The sequence below is a fragment of the Anser brachyrhynchus genome, assembly GCF_964034855.1.
Source record: "Anser brachyrhynchus genome assembly, chromosome: 11".
NCBI lineage: Eukaryota > Metazoa > Chordata > Aves > Anseriformes > Anatidae > Anser > Anser brachyrhynchus.
In genome coordinates this window covers 2,387,811-2,405,078 of record NC_137706.1, presented here as the reverse complement: position 1 = coordinate 2,405,078, position 17,268 = coordinate 2,387,811, and the positions used below count along the sequence as shown (strand labels likewise).

General features: G+C 46.2%; 1 protein-coding gene across 1 annotated transcript in view; it reads right to left on the bottom strand.

Moving 5' to 3' along the window:
- LEO1 (LEO1 homolog, Paf1/RNA polymerase II complex component) overlaps nt 1–17,268 on the bottom strand; it is a 94,966-nt gene that overhangs the window by 1,796 nt on the left and 75,902 nt on the right. The window contains exons 20-25 of the mRNA XM_080607499.1: nt 16,957–17,215; nt 8,658–8,782; nt 8,068–8,134; nt 7,828–7,950; nt 4,985–5,090; nt 3,941–4,873 (exon numbers count right to left, since the gene is read on the bottom strand). The gene's annotated coding sequence lies outside the window, so the exon portion shown is untranslated. The remainder of the gene's footprint in view (nt 1–3,940; nt 4,874–4,984; nt 5,091–7,827; nt 7,951–8,067; nt 8,135–8,657; nt 8,783–16,956; nt 17,216–17,268) is intronic.

Below are 17,268 nucleotides of genomic sequence, written 5' to 3'. Positions count from 1 at the left end.
CCAAGCTATCCCATTAATTACATGGATGTATTCTCTTAAAACTGTGCTAACATTTCAGTGAAACATCCAGGAACACGCAAAACAAGTTGCTACACACTGCCACAGTCCTAGCAGTACAGCAACCGATAAATTATTAACATTTTCTAAATAACGTCCTCTTAACTCACTAATCAGAATCGCATGCAGAAATAATAACAAAAAAGGCACACGGGGAAGCAACTAAGACTGCTTTAACACACCAACCACCACCACTCCTAGGGCTCAGGTCTGCCCACCACCCAGACACTCCATGCAACCACCTGGCTTGCATCTTCCTGCCCCAGCCACCCAGTGCCCGGGCGTGCACCTCCACGTGACAAAGCATGCGAGGAAGGAAAGGAAACACGCCATCCTCTGCTGGATTGTATTAAAAAAAATAAATCACCAAATGCAGTTCTTCTGCACAAACTGTTAAGCTGTCCTCTGCTGTCTGGCCTCTTGATTTTTATTTTTTACATAGACACCTAAAATCATTTTCTCCTTCACATGCACCAATTTCAGGCTCACTCATATTGAGCTGTTGCCTGTACACTACTTTATTTCACTCCAAACCATTTTCTGTTTAATCCTCCCCCCCAAATTGTTACAGAAATTCCTTTTTGAAACTTACACATGCTTTAAATTTCATGCTGACTGGAGGTCCAAGGCCTCTGTCCAAACATCCTGCACTAAGTTGTATTTTATAACCTTAGGACTATCTACTACCAGTTTTATTCTCCCCCCTAATTAAGCCTATTGTTTCACACTGCTGATGTCTTCAATGTGCGGCAGTGCTACATCGCTTCGCACCAGTTGTGCGACACATATGGAACCTCTACTTAAGCTAGCTCTGCTAAACAACACGGGAACAGGCTCAAATACGTCCCACTGACTCATCAGCAGCAAGGAGCGAGATCTGCTCATCTCCTCACCACAGCTCAGCCGTTCCCGCAAACGCTGTGACGAAGCGATGGCAGCAGCAGTAGCAGCAGCAGGAGAGCAGTGATGCCATTATTGCCTCCCTCAAGGGAAAGGGAGTCAGGTCCCACTTCCTGAGGCAGGAGTCCTGATTTCTTGTTCCGAATCCCTGAAACGATGCATTTTTAATCATCGCCTTCTACTATGCCCTTCCACTAGATAACCACGAGTTAAGACATTTTCAGGAGGAATGTAATGATTTCTTAGCTTAATCATTCTGATTAGGAAAAATAACTGCTGGTAACATAATCTATAGCAGCCTTCGGTTTGACCCTATCCTGCTACAAACTTCCCACGCAACTAGGAGCAAGTGGCTTAATCCCAAAGCCACAAAAAGCGTGCCAAACGAGAGTCCTAGACAGATACACTACCTCAGGCAAGAGGGGTGAGGACAATTCAAAATTGTCCTAGTGGAAACGTCCCATTATTAGAACAACTGAAATTAAGATTCAGTAATTTGGGAGCGATCTTTCACTTACTGTGACTGAAAACGCAACAGGTGTGCAGCAGGTTCATGCAGACCCTCGTCTAAACCAAAAAATACATTTCTGAACTAACCCAGCATGTTAACTACGCTTCCTACCATCTCATCTTGCACAGACAGCATTAAAGATATACCTCTCACCTGAAAGTTAGGCAGCTCACCTACCACAGCCCTTCAAACCCTGCAGATTAAACCTTTCCTTCAGCAGCTCTCGCAGCCCTGCTTGATTCGGGGCTGGTGAAGTGGCCGGACTTGTTTCCCCATCCAGAGTTAATAGCAAACAGACACTTCAGACAAATTGCTCTGTGGACCAGAAGTGGATAGGAAGGATGGAAAATAAAAAGTTAACCCTAAACTTTCTTTCGTTCAGATTAAAACCATAATTACTTAAAGGATAATTTACTAGAACAGATCAAGGTATTTTTCAAGCCAAAATAAGCTCAAAGTAAAAATCTTTTCTTCTTTGCATTTCATAGTCACTTTTAACTTTGGAAAATTATTATTTTTAAAAAAACAAACACACTCATACTTCAAAGAATGACACCAACACAAATAAACTTTATACATTTTCAGCTTAAACGTCAGTCATAGCTATCAGTCCAACTGCCTGTCTGAAAATAAACAAGAAATTAAAAAACCTGACAAACCCTTCCTCAGTTACATAATGTGCTCTAAAGGCCCGTAAACACATGATAGACTATATTATAAAAAAGGGGTTTTTAATCACCCTGATTTGTGCTGAATTGGCCATTCACCCAGGCACTGATGTTTTTGCTTAGATTATCTGTCACCTTTCCACAACTACCGCTTTTTTTTTTTTCTAATGGTACTTTTATTCCTTCCTCCCACAAAGTTTAAGGAGGGAAACAAGAAGATATTCGTTTCTTAAGTGGTTTACAGCTATGCTTTTAAAACGGATCAGTTCCTGGCAGAGGGCGACAGAAGTGACCCACAGAAGGGCTGTCTTCTTTGAAATTATACCTAGTGCTGGCAGACACTGACACACATGACTAGCTTCACGCATTATGCAAGCAGCCGCCTGAATTCGTGCTAAACTTCTGCATGCGGATTTATCGCAGTTTTCAGGAAACAGGATGTACACTAAAACACAGTCAAGTACGAAATGTTTACTTTTTCCAAAATCCAAATAAGATGGAAAGATACAAGTTAATTCAATTATGCAGGCCACACAATGATCGAATCATTACTCACAAGAGAAAGACTAAGAGTGACTAATGACATGTTATACAACCTGTTAAGTGCTATCCCTTTGACTATAAAAATACGGGGCACAGGAGTTTTTTTTACAGCCCAGCCACGTTGCAGTCAGTAGGCAGCGTGAGTCATCGCCCGACCCACGGCACTGCCGCTTCGCTGCAGCCTCCTACTTGCTCCCCACGCTGTTTAGGGAACTCTATCCTGGCAGCCGGCAAATGTTACTATGAGTTTATGAGTCTTCCGAAGGATCTGTAAAAGCACGAAAAATCCACTCAGTTTCTCCTGCAACATAAACAGAAACGGTCCGGCCCTCCCTCGGGACGGTTCAATGGAAGCCACCACCACTGGTTACGAACACCGAAAACTGAGCCCCAGCTCCGTGCGGCCCTCTGGTCCTCGGCAGGCTGCTGCCCCGTGCCGTGCCACTGGACGGTTTTTAACCGGTCACGGGCGAATCGGAGACGGTGACCTTAAAAGCAAGGATTGAGTGCAAGGCCGAATGAAAGTTCCCATCCCGGACGCACAGCACATGCTTTCCGATCCTTATTACCCACCCGGAGCCCACCTGCGCTTCAAGCCAATGCTTTCCGGGACCTGTAACCGCTTTCTAACCGCACCACGCTATCACAATGTTCGGCATACACACATAAAAATGTAAAACTTGGCAGCAGCGCTCACGACAACACTTGCAGCGGCCACACGACGACGTGACGAGCGCAGTGCCTTCTCCCCGACACGACTAACTTGCGGCACAAAACCGGCCCTGAGGGCCCCCGGCAGCACCCCCCTCCGACCCGTCCCCAGCGCTCCGCCAGGTGCCCCCGGGCTGCCGGTCGGCCGTAGGACGAGCCCGGCGGGGCCGGGCCGGGCCCGGGGACAGACGCCCCGAGCCGCCCCCCTCCAGCAGCCGCGCTCGGGCACGGGAGGCCCCGTCCGGCCGTGCGGTGCCGAGCCGCGGCGGCCCTACCTTCAAACGCCCTTCAGGGCGCGGCGCCGCCCGCTGCCCCCGGCCCCAGAACCGAGCGCGGCCGAGCCCGGCCCAGCCCCGGGAGGCGGCCGCCAGCCGGGGGCAGCTCCTGCCCGCTGCCCGCCGCCGCACTGCGGAGGGGCCGGGAGCGGAGCGCAGCGGGGCCGGCGGGAGGGAACAAAGCGCCTTTGTGCGGCGGGGCCCGGCCCGAGCCCCGCTCCCTGCCCTGCCCCGCCGCCCCCCTCGCTCGCCTCGCCTCGCCCCGCCGCACTCACGGGCCTTCCCAGGCTCATCGGGGGCTGCGCTGCTCACACGGCCGGGCCCCACGGCCCCGCCACCGGCTCCCGCCCGGCGCCTGCCCGCCTCGTCGCAGTCGCCGCCGCCGCCGCAGCCGCCGCCATGTAACCCGGCGCGGAGGGCAGGGAGGGGCCGGGCCGCCGCCGGCTCCGCCTCGCCGGGCGGGGCGCGACCGTCGCCGGGCGGCGGGGACGGGCCAGAGGGGTCCCGGCGCGGGGGGAGGCGAGGCCCGGGCCCGGCCTCCTGCTTGCTGCCCCCTGCCCGCGGGGCGGGCGAGCCTGGCGCGGCACCCTCGGTCCCGCCGAGCTCGGCCAACGCCTCGGAAAGCAGGTCTCGGTGCCCCGTGCTGCGTGGCCCAGCCGAACGCTGCAGCTCCGCTCGCACCGGAGGCCTGCAGACATCAGGAGCGTTCCACCAACGCTTCGTTAATGCTCCGGGCGTCGATTACAGTCGCCTCTCCCTCCTTCTGTGGAGCTCTGCTCCCTGCCGGCAGCCTCCCTGGGCTCACGCCTCGGTTTTTGCGATAGGTGTTCGGCCCGAGCCCTGGAAGCATCGCTGGGCAAAGCTCGGGTTGGTAGGTTCAGCATCTCCCTTGTGGAAACGAGGCACAGCGAAAGAAAACCCAAGCACAGAGAAGGGAGCGGGGATGCCAGCTTTCTGCTGGTAACCCTCGTCTCCAGCAGCAGGCACAGGTTCTGTGGCAGTCCGGGCGAGGAAGAGGAGCAGAACTGGAGCTTTGTGCCTCCCTCTGCTGCCATCCAGACAGCAGCATCCAATTGACCCTTTCAGTTTTAAATCACAGAACTTGTTTTCTTTTTGTTTTTGATTTTAATAAATGTGCTGCCATATTGCTCCAACTCAGTAAGAAAAGTCTCCCAGCAGTAACGGATGCAGGCAGAATCCGCATTGTTCTGTGGAGTAAGTTAGAAAGGGAAGAAAAAGAAAACGCCGTTCCTTAGCACTTCAATAGCCTGATGCCTGACAAAGAGGTGGCTTGGGGCACAATCCCAAGGCATTTGTACCTGAAAAGAAAATAGCGATCTACAGATGAGGCTGCCAGAGGCCTGCAAGTCTGCTGTGGGTGCAGCGCAGCTTCTTGTCACAGCTCTTGTAGGACAACGCATGTGCCTGCAACAGCAATCCCCGGTCACCTCGGCCCTCCAATGCCGGTCACAGCCCTGCTCTCTGGCTCTTTCAAGCCAATTAAAATGAAGGGCTCTACAGAATTATTTTTTTTAAGAGCATGAGGGCAGAAATGTAGGGGGAAAGAGTTGAAAAGAAAGAAAAAATATCGACAGCCCCAACCTTTGCTGTCCACCAAGCAGGAACATGGAGCAACATGAGGTACAACCAGCTACCAGTTTGCTGTGGCCTCAACCTACAGTGTTACCCCTCTTCATCTGCCCAGGGAAAACCGGGAAGGAAAACTCTGGCATAGCCCCGCTGGCACTGCTACCGCTGCTCAACTGCATGAAGATGTTTGCTCCCTGAACAGCTGTGTCCAGTCTTACTGGGAGTGAGAGAAGAGGGGATGTTTGATAATTCAGTACAGTACGAGTACCATACACACAGGAGTCAGCAGACAAACTGTCACTGTACATTGCAATATTTGCTAATTTATAGGCACCCAAATATGCTGCCAACAGTGGAGAAAAGTCAGAAACGAAGTTGCAGCTCCTGGCCACCCAGCAGAACAGTGCTGGAAGATTGCAGCACTGGCTGCTCCAGAAGGCCTGTATTTAAACACAGTCTATAAAAAAACTGCAAGAGTGCTTATTTGGAAGAGGTGATGTTAGGACAGCAATGAGAGCCAAGCCACAAAGGAGAATTTACTTGCATTAAAGGAAGAGATTTGGGACTCAAAAAAGGCAGGAGCAGCAGTGGTTGTATGTCTAAAAGCCAGAGCTATTTACTTAATTAAAGAATCCTTCCACCCATACAAAGTATTTTCTTTATGAGAGACAAAAATTTCAGCTGATCCTATGGTACTGCAGTAAGAAAAAAAAAAAGCTAAAAGAAAAAAAAGGTAACACGCTCACTCATAAATCTCACATAGTCCAGATGTACCACTGTTTTTCTGGGATCCTAATTAATAAACCTTTTTTTCCCCCAACATTATTCTCTGCCATTCGAAGAGCATAGTCTGTGCAAGGAGCTTGTGAATGAGGTCTTTCAGTCTAGAGGAAAATCATGCTGCAAGGGACTGGCACAGGAATGGTGCTTGTTTTCAGCCTCACTACTTACAGAATCATCATGCACATGATTTAAGAGTTGCTCAGAATTTAATTGTGTGTCATGTTGCAGTTTATAGCTATCTAATCCAGCAAAATTGCTAATCCATACCCAGATTTCTTATAGCCTATTGATTAGGTTGTAAATTACTGTGTCAAATTGTTTCCCCGTTTCCCCATATGAACACAGTTGTGTAGCTCGTAGATGATACATGACGCCATCCCGTTCAAAAACATTTGCAGATATTAACTGTCATTAAAATGCAGAGTAAGAAAAGAACTGGTCTTAGAAGGCCATAAAGCCCAGCAATTAAAAAATAATTAGAACTGAAGCAATGAGTCATTTATTAGATCCAAATTCAAAAAGATCAAACAGCAAATTCCAGTGTAATATTTCAGTCCAAGTATGAATCATTACTTGTGGCATAAAAGGGAATGAAGTATTTTTTTTAAGTAGCCACACCCATTACGATTGGCAAGGGAAGAAAGATTTTGACAAGACTTAAAAAGGTTGCCCAAGGTGACTTGGCTGCTCCAAGCTTTTGTCTCAGTTTCACTGCTTCACAGAGCTTTGCTGTGGGAAATCACTGTTTTCTGGGCCTATACAGCACTCTGTGATGATCCCAGGTATTTTCAGAAGAGGCTGAAGTTTAACCCTGTAGCTCACACTGAGCAGACTCCTCTCTCAGTGAAGGTGTCTCTGGTGACACCTGACTGATGCACCACAGGTCCTGTGGGGTCGGCTCCCAGGCAGCCAAATTTGTCAGGACAGATGGGGAGAGTCCAAAAGCACATGATACTGGAGGAACTGCTGGCACTGTGACCCATACGTCCTGCTGGAGGCAGGGACAGCTGCCTCTGCCAGCAGATGGTTTTAAGGGCTGACCACGTTTCTTACCATAGCCTAGGATGCATTTTGCATGGGCATGGGGTTGGGTTTGGAGAGAAAATCCAATTTAGCAAAAGAAAATGGGGAGGGCTTTGAGAAACGTGGTTACTGCTGCCTCCTTGGCCTATTCCTGCATACCTGCACTCTGCAAGGGTGACCAGGCCCCTAAATGTGGTTTGGTTTTCCTGGCAGAGCTCTCAGGATTTTTGTAATGGTTTGTTTGGGTCTTCTTTAACTGCTGCCTTCTCCAAGTAGCCTAGTTCTCTGCAGGTGCTAAGCAAAGTCCTTACAAACCACTTGCTCTGCCAGGTTAGTTTCATGCTGCTGGCATACAGCACAGAAGTCCAGTTACCATCAGGTTTCACTGACAAGCCAGCAGCTCAGGTGGCTTCATTTCTTGGGCACCTCCATTCTGTGGGATAGGTCAGACTGCACCTTTCCATACTGGATGCAGTGGTTTTGTTTGTTTGTTTGTTGTTTGTTTTGTTGTTGTTTTGTTTTGTTTGTTTTTTACACAAACACATTTTCCTAATGAACACACTCTGGGTTTGCTGACTTTAATTCTTTCCCAATAGATTTTAAAGTCAACTTCATGCCAACATTATTAGCAGTTAACCACACAAAAGTCATCATCTTAAAATATTTTACCAAAATTTTGTGTCAAAATTCTTTCATAGTTAAACTCTGCTTGACAATAGCCAAAACTATCTTGCACAGACAGCATGCTATCACCTCGTGTACTCACTTGGTAGAACTGAGTTTGCTGGAGCAAGCTTTGTACCCATCTACAGTTTGATCAGGAAGGAAGATATGAGAGCATTAGGGGACTTAGAAGAAAGGAAAAAGGCAAACCCTAAGATCTTCATCCCTGTGTGAAACAATAGAAAAAAATGGAAAAGAGCAGACTATTAACAAAGAGACCAATGCAAACCAAAGGTAGCAACGGACAAAGGGCAAATGAAGGTGGAGAAAGAAAGTCACTCACAGAAAATGTTTAACTTTGAGGTTGGAAATAAATGGGTTCTGTGACATACTTTGGAAATTCTGTGATTCTGCAGGAAAAAAAAAAGTCATTAAAAACTAAAACAGAACAAGTCATTCTTCCCCCTTGGTAGGACGTCAGCAATCTAGGACATTACGGTACAGCTTAGCTGCATGCAGACTTCCCTCTTAATAGCTCACATTTTTATTAAGACAGGCAATTCTGTTGCCTACTTTTTCTGTGTCTTCACCAATATTTAGCACATGGATAGAGCAGCTGCCTAAAGCAGAAGTTTGCAAAGCCCTGGCAATATTGGAAGATGAAGAAATCTTAGAAAATTTGCCTTGTAGCTGGGTCATCACTGAAAGTGGCAGCCTCAGTGTGTGAAATTCACTTGCAAATTCACCGGAGCTCTCCCAGATTTCTCTGCATTTTTTTAAATTTCTTGTTATCTAACTTTGCATAGAGGTAGCTATCAGTATGCACAGAATAGTAAACAGATAGAAAAATTTACCAAGGTAGGCAATGAAGGCCATAGGAAACCAAAGCATGTGTTAGGTTTAATGACATTTTAAAGGATGACTAGTACCAACATTTTCATGCTTGGGTGCTCCAAGTGATCTGCATTTCTTCTAACTTCCCAGCGCAGGACACAGGAGTTGTGCTGTAGTGATGCTGTAGATCCTGTCAGTTGGTGAATCTACAGCTGAAAAATATTCTACAGAAAGCAGAACAGAACTGTTGTGACAAGGCAAAGCATAGGATGAAGCAGAAACAAGAAACATCAAATGTTGGTGTCTTTTTTCAGCATTTCAGGTACAAGGGAATTGTGTGTGACAGTCCTCCCCCATTCGGTTCTGCCTCTTCTGACTGCACTAAGGCGCTGCTCTGAGCCCCACATCCAACATCTCAAGTTTAGAAGCAGTTTAGAGAACATGCCTGCTTGCAGAAGTGGCACCAAAGCAGTTGTCTAGGGCTTCTCTGTGCTAGTTATTGCACTGGATGCAGTGCTGCTGTCATGGTAAGGAAGCATTTAAATAACATCTGTACAGTAGTATATCTGTAATACCTTGGCTACTCCAGAGTGGAGAGATGCCCTGGAAGCAGGGTGGGGTGATCTCTGCAAAAACAAAATGCATTTGTTTTTGGATAGCTACTGGAAAATATTCCAGCTCTTGAGCAGAAGTTATAAGGGTCTGAAGATGGATTTATGTAGAAGAATTATATCTCATTCTAGAAATACTGCATTTAACTGTAGAACTATACATATGTTCATGCAGAACTATTCTTGTTCATTCCTATAGAACAGTAAGCCTTCCTACATGAAGCATTTTGCAGCATTTTAATTGCTCTTGCATTGCAGAGATAAAGCCTCTGCTGTGCAATTGTAAATACAGCTGGTGCTGCAGTGCTCGTCATTTACAGAGAAAAAAATCACACTAACATTTGCTAACATTTTCACCAACACCAGAATCTTCTTGAAATACATTTACAAGGGGCAAAGCTCAATACAAATACACGTGCAGCAGTTGATATGCTTCTTTCAGCCTGAGGCTACATGACTTTTACATATCAAATAGCAACAAAAGCTATCTGTGAGCTCATAAGGGGAGAAAGGAGGTGCAGGGAGTGAGTTGAGACATTTCAAACACTTCCAAAGATTGCTTTGCGATAAACTGCACATGGACTGGTGCACAGCCAGGAGCAAATCTTTGTCAGCGATCAAGAAGAGACCTGGTGCTGCCAGGAGACCTTTGGGGACTGGAAAAGCAGTACTAATTGGTCGTATTGAAGGAGTCTCAGACCTCTACTGCTGCTTAGCTTTACCTCCTGCAGGGGCCTTCATGACTGGGATGTGGACTCAAATCCAGCCTAGGCTACCCGAGTCACAGTGGTACTTCAGTGAAAACGGGATAAAACAAGCTGGATTTTGAGGCACATGAAGAAATAGTATCTTTGCAACTAATTCATGACCTCTCAGGCAGAGACACCTTCCATTCACTTTGCCCTGCACACAGCGGTGCCCATGCCCAAAGCTCATGGGTGCAACTGTTTGACAAGTAAAAGCGTACTGGATGGTGAAAGATCAACAGGCAAGAAGCACTGTGCCTGCCAGCAGGGTCGAGGCAGGCGGGTGGGCAGCTGATGAGAGTGCTGCTGCTCAGGGTTGGCTGTGGCCAACACTCTTTTTCAGCATTCCTGAAATAGCACTTATCATCAGCAGCATATCCACTTGGAAGCACGCTGCTCCTCTGAGTGCCTCCTACTGCCGCTGTCAGACTCCTACCCCAGCCAGTCTCTTGAAGCCAGAGAGAGAGAAAACCCAAGTGTCATCAGCAGTGCTAATTACCTTCTTGTCTTTTTTTTTTTTCCCCTTCAGTGGATATCAGAAGTGTGGGAACTTTTTATAGAAAATCTACCATCAAGTTAGATGGCAAATATTCAGCATCGCAAAAGCTAACCTAAGTTGCTTTTGTTACATCTTCAGACATCAAAACCCAAAGGTTTTATTTTAATAATAGAGAGCTCTGGAATCAGCTTCTGTACCTTAATATTCCGTAACTTTTTTTCAGTACACATTGCATTATCTATTTCTAAAGGTTTTCACTATAACTATATGGGATTATTTATTTCCCCACATTCTCCAGCCACATTATACCTTAACTTTCATTATGATTTTCTACGATATTTCAGATTTTCTCACCAGTTTTCAGACACTTGCTGTGAAGGAACACATTTCTGAACTATTTGCTTTCTCATGAAAACTGGGTTTTGCCGTGTGCCAGAATCAGCAGACGTTTTATAAATAGCTTTGGACAGATGACAGGAAATGATGCAAGATCTCAGTCCACTCCACAGAGGGCAACTGTCTGTAGTGCTCAGGAAAGAGGGACTTGTACCATTGACTACTACACAGAAAAAAAGATAAATAATAATGCCCAGAAGCATCATTTACAGCAGAGGGTATCAGGCTTATGAAACACAAGATCTCTAGGCACATTACAGCTCAAGCAAAAAATAGACTTGCTTGCAACAATACTACAATGAAAAACAGGAAAAATAATTTTTCCTTTGAAGAGGAAAAACTGAGCAGAATTGCCTAAACTTGCTTTGTCTTTTACTGTCGAGAAGGAGCTTTCCCCTCCTTACATGCTATTAGTGCCAGCACACGCACTGGAGATCCTCCAGACTCTGACTGATGCCAAACAGTGGGATCATCTTCTTACCCCAGCATTTCCCAGCAGCTTCAGCAAAGTCTCTTCCAACTCAAACTGCTTTAAATGGGCTCCAATAATAGCTGCTCGGAGGTTAATCTTTATCTATTCATTTGACCCCAAGTACTATCTGTTCCTCTTTGTGATAGCAGCACAGAACAGAGAAGCAATTCCCTGTCTCATTTTGTTCCTATCAGCCTTCGTGAAGGTAAAGCCCAATGATTTATTCCCAAATAAAGCATTTATTTGGAATAGAGGCAAACTCTCAGCTCTCTTAAGTCCATGGCAGAGCTCTCAGCAGATTTAACCGCAGCTCAGCAACTGCAGCCTTCCCCCCAGCGCCTCACTGCCAAGGTGCTCCTCTTCCTAGCACCAGCAAACAGCCCACTCCTCGCCACGCTTTCGCACCACCAGTGACTGAACGGCGTGCTGTACACAGAAGACTACAAGCAGCAGTGATAAACAGTGCACCTCCCACGTCTGAGACCCCCACGTTCCCACACCGGAGCTGAGCACCGTGCAGGGCCAGGAGAGCTGGCCTCAAAGAGGCCACGAAACAGTCTCCGTTCTGCACCAGGCACTACAAGTGCAGGAGTGTGTATATAACACAGCTCTGCCCAGAGGCATCATCACAACCACCCGCCGCTGCTCCTCCTGCAGACCTGGCATCAGGCATGCTAGCCTGAGACTTCTGCAGGTATTTTTCTTCAACAAAGAATTACATATTTGACCCTTCTCATGGCCATACCTCAGAGGCCTACTGCTTTCAGAGGTGGAGAGTCTCTACTCGTTGTTTCTTACCTATCTGTTCTCCCTATCTATGAAAGGAGTAAAGAATACATGATGCATTTTTTAAGCTTTTGTACTGAGCAGCTGATTTTATCAATGCTCTAAATTTATACAACTCTAAAGAAGAACTTGATTTTTTTTTCCATTGGAGGCATTAAATTTGACTGATTTTTTGTTATTTCTGAAATATTACCTCTATCAGAAATATGACAAACAGTGTTGAAATTGGGCCGTCCCAAACCTTCTCCATTAAAGGCTGTGCAAACAGAAACAGAATACATCTGCATGGGTATAAATTCCAGTAAGTAAAAGCAAATCCACTTGTTAGTGGGTGTTCACACACTGTGTGCGCGTGTACGAGAGAAAAAGAGATTGAGAGAGTAAAAGAGAAGGTGGCCAAGGCTGCCAGCCTTTGCAAAGCTCAGTGCGAATGCCAGTGCCGGAGATCCAACTGTCCTTAATGATCACAAGCATATAAAAACAAAACAAACCAAAACAAGAACACCTGTAACTTTAAACCCAGACTTTGTTCTTTTCTGTGCTCGGAAAAGAAGACATGTATATCTTTTTTTGTTTCTTGACCTCTGAGAAAACGTGTCCACATGCCTATTCATTGAACTGCTAAAGAGCCTGCTCCACAAAGACACACTTTTCTTGTACAGAGCTAATACAGACTGCTCAGAAATACCTCCACAGGACACCCAGTGCTAAGAAGTCACCAAGAACCAGCTCGGAGTAGAGAAAGTTATCTAGTATAGGTAAATATTTTGCTGTATCATTATGCCTGCAGGTCCTTTCATGATCTGAGTAGCAAGATTGACTTTGCAAGTGAGCTGGAATTAAGAAAGATTAAAACAGGTAGAGAAACCCTCCACTTTCCAGTGTATCAGCATTCTCTTATCTCCAGCATTGAAAACTCTAAACAGATTTCAATTACATTTGGTCCAAGGCTGTTAAAACCAAAACTTAACATGTACATCTAAAGCTGTATTTAGTGGCAAGGGAAAAATATTCTGCCCTCATTCTCTGCGTTTTATCAAACACTGGAGAAGCATTTAATCCTTAGTTAAAATCAATTACTGATAAGCCTATTTTAGTAAACAGAAAAGTTGCTAGCCATTATCTCACATTTCTTCTTATTGTTTAATCTAGACACTCCCAAAACAAAAGCATGAGAGATGATTCAAAGAAGCAGAGTTTCAACCTTTGGACCAGCTGTAATTGCAATACTTCGTTCTCATGATTGCTGCAATTCAACAGACCTTGGTGTCATCACATATGTGCCCTGTGACACTGTACCGGGTGACGGCAAGAGCTGTATTATAGTCTGTATGTCTGATGTCCCCAGCAGGTCATGGTGCCACAAACCAGCTGGAAGACCAGTTTCTGTTCCCTTGCATCCACTATCATGGAGGATAGGTGTGCAAGTCCATTCACTTGTGCTCAGTAGTGGTAGAATATTTGTGACAAGGTCAGGCTACACAGTGGGGGATTCCACTTGGTCACCCAAAGCAATGAACAATTAGGCTTCAGCCACCAGACAACAGTGGCAAAACTCTTCCTGGCAGCCTGTGCCTTGAAAATAGCAGCCCATAGGGACAGACTGCAGCCTACAAACCTCTAAGCTTTTCTTTGTTGCTTACTTCTCCAAAACGGACAGCCTCTCTAGCTACAGACTCCTGGAAAAGTCATCCCAGAAGCCAAGGATGGACACAAGTCTCATCTCTTGCCATCAGAGTTGAACCATCCTGGCAGGGATGGACAAGGAGTCTCACTGCTGCTGCCCCAACCATGCCGCTCCAACAGCAACCCCAAGGAGGACTGAGGAATCTGAACCCCTCTGGCATACATACACATTTGCTGTTTTCCCCCTCAACCCAGCACAGGTTTCAAGATGTCAGCTATTTATTTTCTCATGACAGATTACCCAAGCTGGTATTTCCACAGCTGCATGGACTATCTAAATAATTGAGAAAAATGAGATTATTATGGTCTGTGATAATACCCCCGTTTAAATAATTAAGGCAATTCATTTGCTCGTAGTAAAAATTATTCAAGGACTATATGTACAATTTGCGATCAAAGTACTACCATGTACCCAGTGTTTATCATCCTGGGTCCAATGATACTTGTTAGTAAACAACACAGATGTAATCATTGATAGGAGGAATGGTAAATCAGTGGCAAGGCTTCAACAGTCCATTGTCAAGTTGGAAAACTTCAACCAAGAACCTGCAGTAACTGCTGAAATCAAATGAAACAGCAGGGCAGTAACAGAAACTTTTGAACCTTTTTACACAGAGGAGCAAGAAAAATTATCTTCCTGATTGCTGTAATGTTTCAGATAGCAGGAGAACATGGGAATATGGGCCTTAATGTCAGCTAGTAAAGTTCTCTGACCTTTCAAGGGAGCTATATCAGCCCTGACAATCAGTAATCAGAAAAAGCTCTATCTGCTCTGGCACAGGTTGACTGCACGAGCAGATACTCCTTTTTCTTCTTGCAAGTGCTCAGTGCTCTGCTCCATTCGTTGCACAAGACAGATAGTGCTCACCTGATTAGCAGTAATTGGATACCAAGAAAAATAAAATCCATGTACTGCCCTATGTCTTATTCATCACGTATTGTCCTCGTCTGAGGACAGAACCACAGAAGAATTTTTTACTTTACAGGGTTTAAGGGCTCTGCAAATACCCATTAATTTAGTTTCTTCAATCTTCACGGCTACCAGGATATTATCATTTCCACCTCCCTGAAGTGAGTCACAAAGATCAGGGTCACAGTAGCCTTTAATAGCAGATGCACAATTTGAGATTCCTAGAACATTTCAAAGTGATTGGTACTTTATTCCACCATTCAGCTTTTCAAAGTGATTGGTACTTCTTCTACCACTTGCAGATCCCAGAAGCTCTGAATTCTCAGCTTTTTGCAGATTATTCTAGACTCTGTCCAGGATGTTGGATTTTCCACCACTCGAACATTCCCAAGAAGCTAAGTTTGCACACCCTCCATGCCAGCCTCTTCACTCCCTTTCAGCCACTCAACTAATTTCTCCCAGTCTCCTCCCATCTCCCAGTCAATTCCCAGGTTCTATTTGCTTTTCTCCTTTCCAATTCAAATTTCATTTTTACAAGGTTTTTTTTTTTTCTTCCCAGCCTGTTCCTTAAAAATTCCATACCCATTCAGTCCTTTTTTCTTCTGCTTGTGAGCCAGGCAGCTGCCTCTAGCTTCTCACCTTGAGCCAATAGAAACCATTAAAAGCTGTGCATGGGAGGAACAGTCCGCTTATGTTCAATTAAGGAGCCCAAACCCAACACAGCCTGCAGCAGTCCATGGATTGCAGTCACAGGAAAATTCCAGTTCAGAAGTTAGCTCGGCTGGAGCACGCCCAGTACTGACAGACTGCTTGGGGAATTTATCTGCTACCACATCTATCCAGTCTACAAAACCTAAGGTCTCCAGTTCAAAGACATCAGGCAATTTTCCACAAAGATAAAACAAGCATCTTTGATTCCAGATTTTAAGAGTGTGCTCCTGTCGTAGCACAGGCAGGGGACTTTTAAAGACTTTTTGTTCACCTGCTTTAAAGGTAAGACAAAATCAGTGCTCTCCTCCAAACCAGCTCTTGTAAAATGACAAAGCATTTGAGCTAAATTTTCCAGCAAAGTTCAGATTTGGAAACATACCTGGCACAAAACCTTTCCATAGAAAGAGTTAGCAGTCAGCAAAGTCGTGTCTATCAAAAAAGAGCAAGCACTGGGGGCACTAAGGCAGTCCTAACACGGGAGCTCCCCAGCCTCACCAGAGCCAGCAAGTGGCTGCAGGTGCAATGTTCTGCTTAGCCATGCCGCTGCCCTACAGCTGCTCCCCACACGTGTACCTGCTCCCCATCATTTCTCTTTGTGTGCAAAGGGACAGACGCACACACAGCTTCTTCTCCACCTTGCCCAGACACCCAACACAGGCTGCATTGCACTTCCAGGTGGCCTTTTCCTGACATGTCCCGGGGGCTGGAAAGCCACTAGCCGTGTTGAGAAAGGTGGTGGTATGAGGGCCTTCCTACACAGGGACACATTAGGGCTAAAAAAAGGTGGGTTGGAGAGAGTTTCTGAGACCGAAGGAGCACTGTTGGTGTGCTCTCCATGGGTTGGTGAGAGGTGGCTGGGGGTACAGGGAAGACTGCACAGTGGCATTGAGCTTTCGCCACTGGGGCTGTGGAGGGCCCTATTCAATGTGTCCTATCATGTTCTGTTCGATACAATTATTCCATGATTCTATGAAATAATCTCCAGTATCAGCTTCTCCATAATCTCAGCTTTTGGCTGGCTGCAGGAACAGACTGAAACCAGATGTGACTGAGCTCAGGGGATGGGAAGAGAAGTGGCAGGAAACATTAGCCTGCCTTTGTAATGGTTACAGAGGCTGTACTTTCTTATTATTTCCATGCTATCATACATGACAAGCACTTCAAGACTCCCCTCCTGTCCCCTCAATCCTATTACGAAAAGCTAGATTTCACAAAGCTGTTTTCCAACATGTCAAATTCAGGTTTTGTGGCTCACTTTGACAGTTTTACGAAGACAGCATTAACTCCTGACTGAGCATACGCAAGCAGGTCACTGAGGTGAAGAGCACAACTCAGTGTCTTGATGCCTTGCCTGGATTACAGGCACAGCTCAGAGCCCAGCAGAGGCTGTTCCAGCTCCCTGTCCTTCAGTGGCAGGTCTGGGCCTGGGACCTTTACCGAGTTATGGGCATGAGCAAAAGATCCTGAAATGAGACAGCTCCATCCTGCTGCTCCTGCTCGCACAGGCTGGGGCCACAGCACAGCCGTGAGCTCACCGGATCCCACACCACTGCCACCCTGCAGGACTTTGCCTGGGCTCACCTGGTGCTGGCAGCTGGGCACCCACTGCAGCTTCAGCATCTCACCTGAAGGAGGTACACAAGCTGCTTGTGATCCTTCAGCAAAACACTGAGAGCTGTCACAGGCAGAAGCCTAGGAAATATGTCCTCAAATCCACCTGTGTCTTCTTTAAAACAAATATTTATGCTGCTGGTCGTGGCAAAAAGCAGTCGCTGCCCCCAGACTACCTTCAGTTATCTTTTCCCACGTGCAGAGATGAAGCGCTGACACTCCTCTCCCTCTGCAGAGAAAACACAGCATTTGCAGTAACGAAGCTATGCTTATATAAGCTTC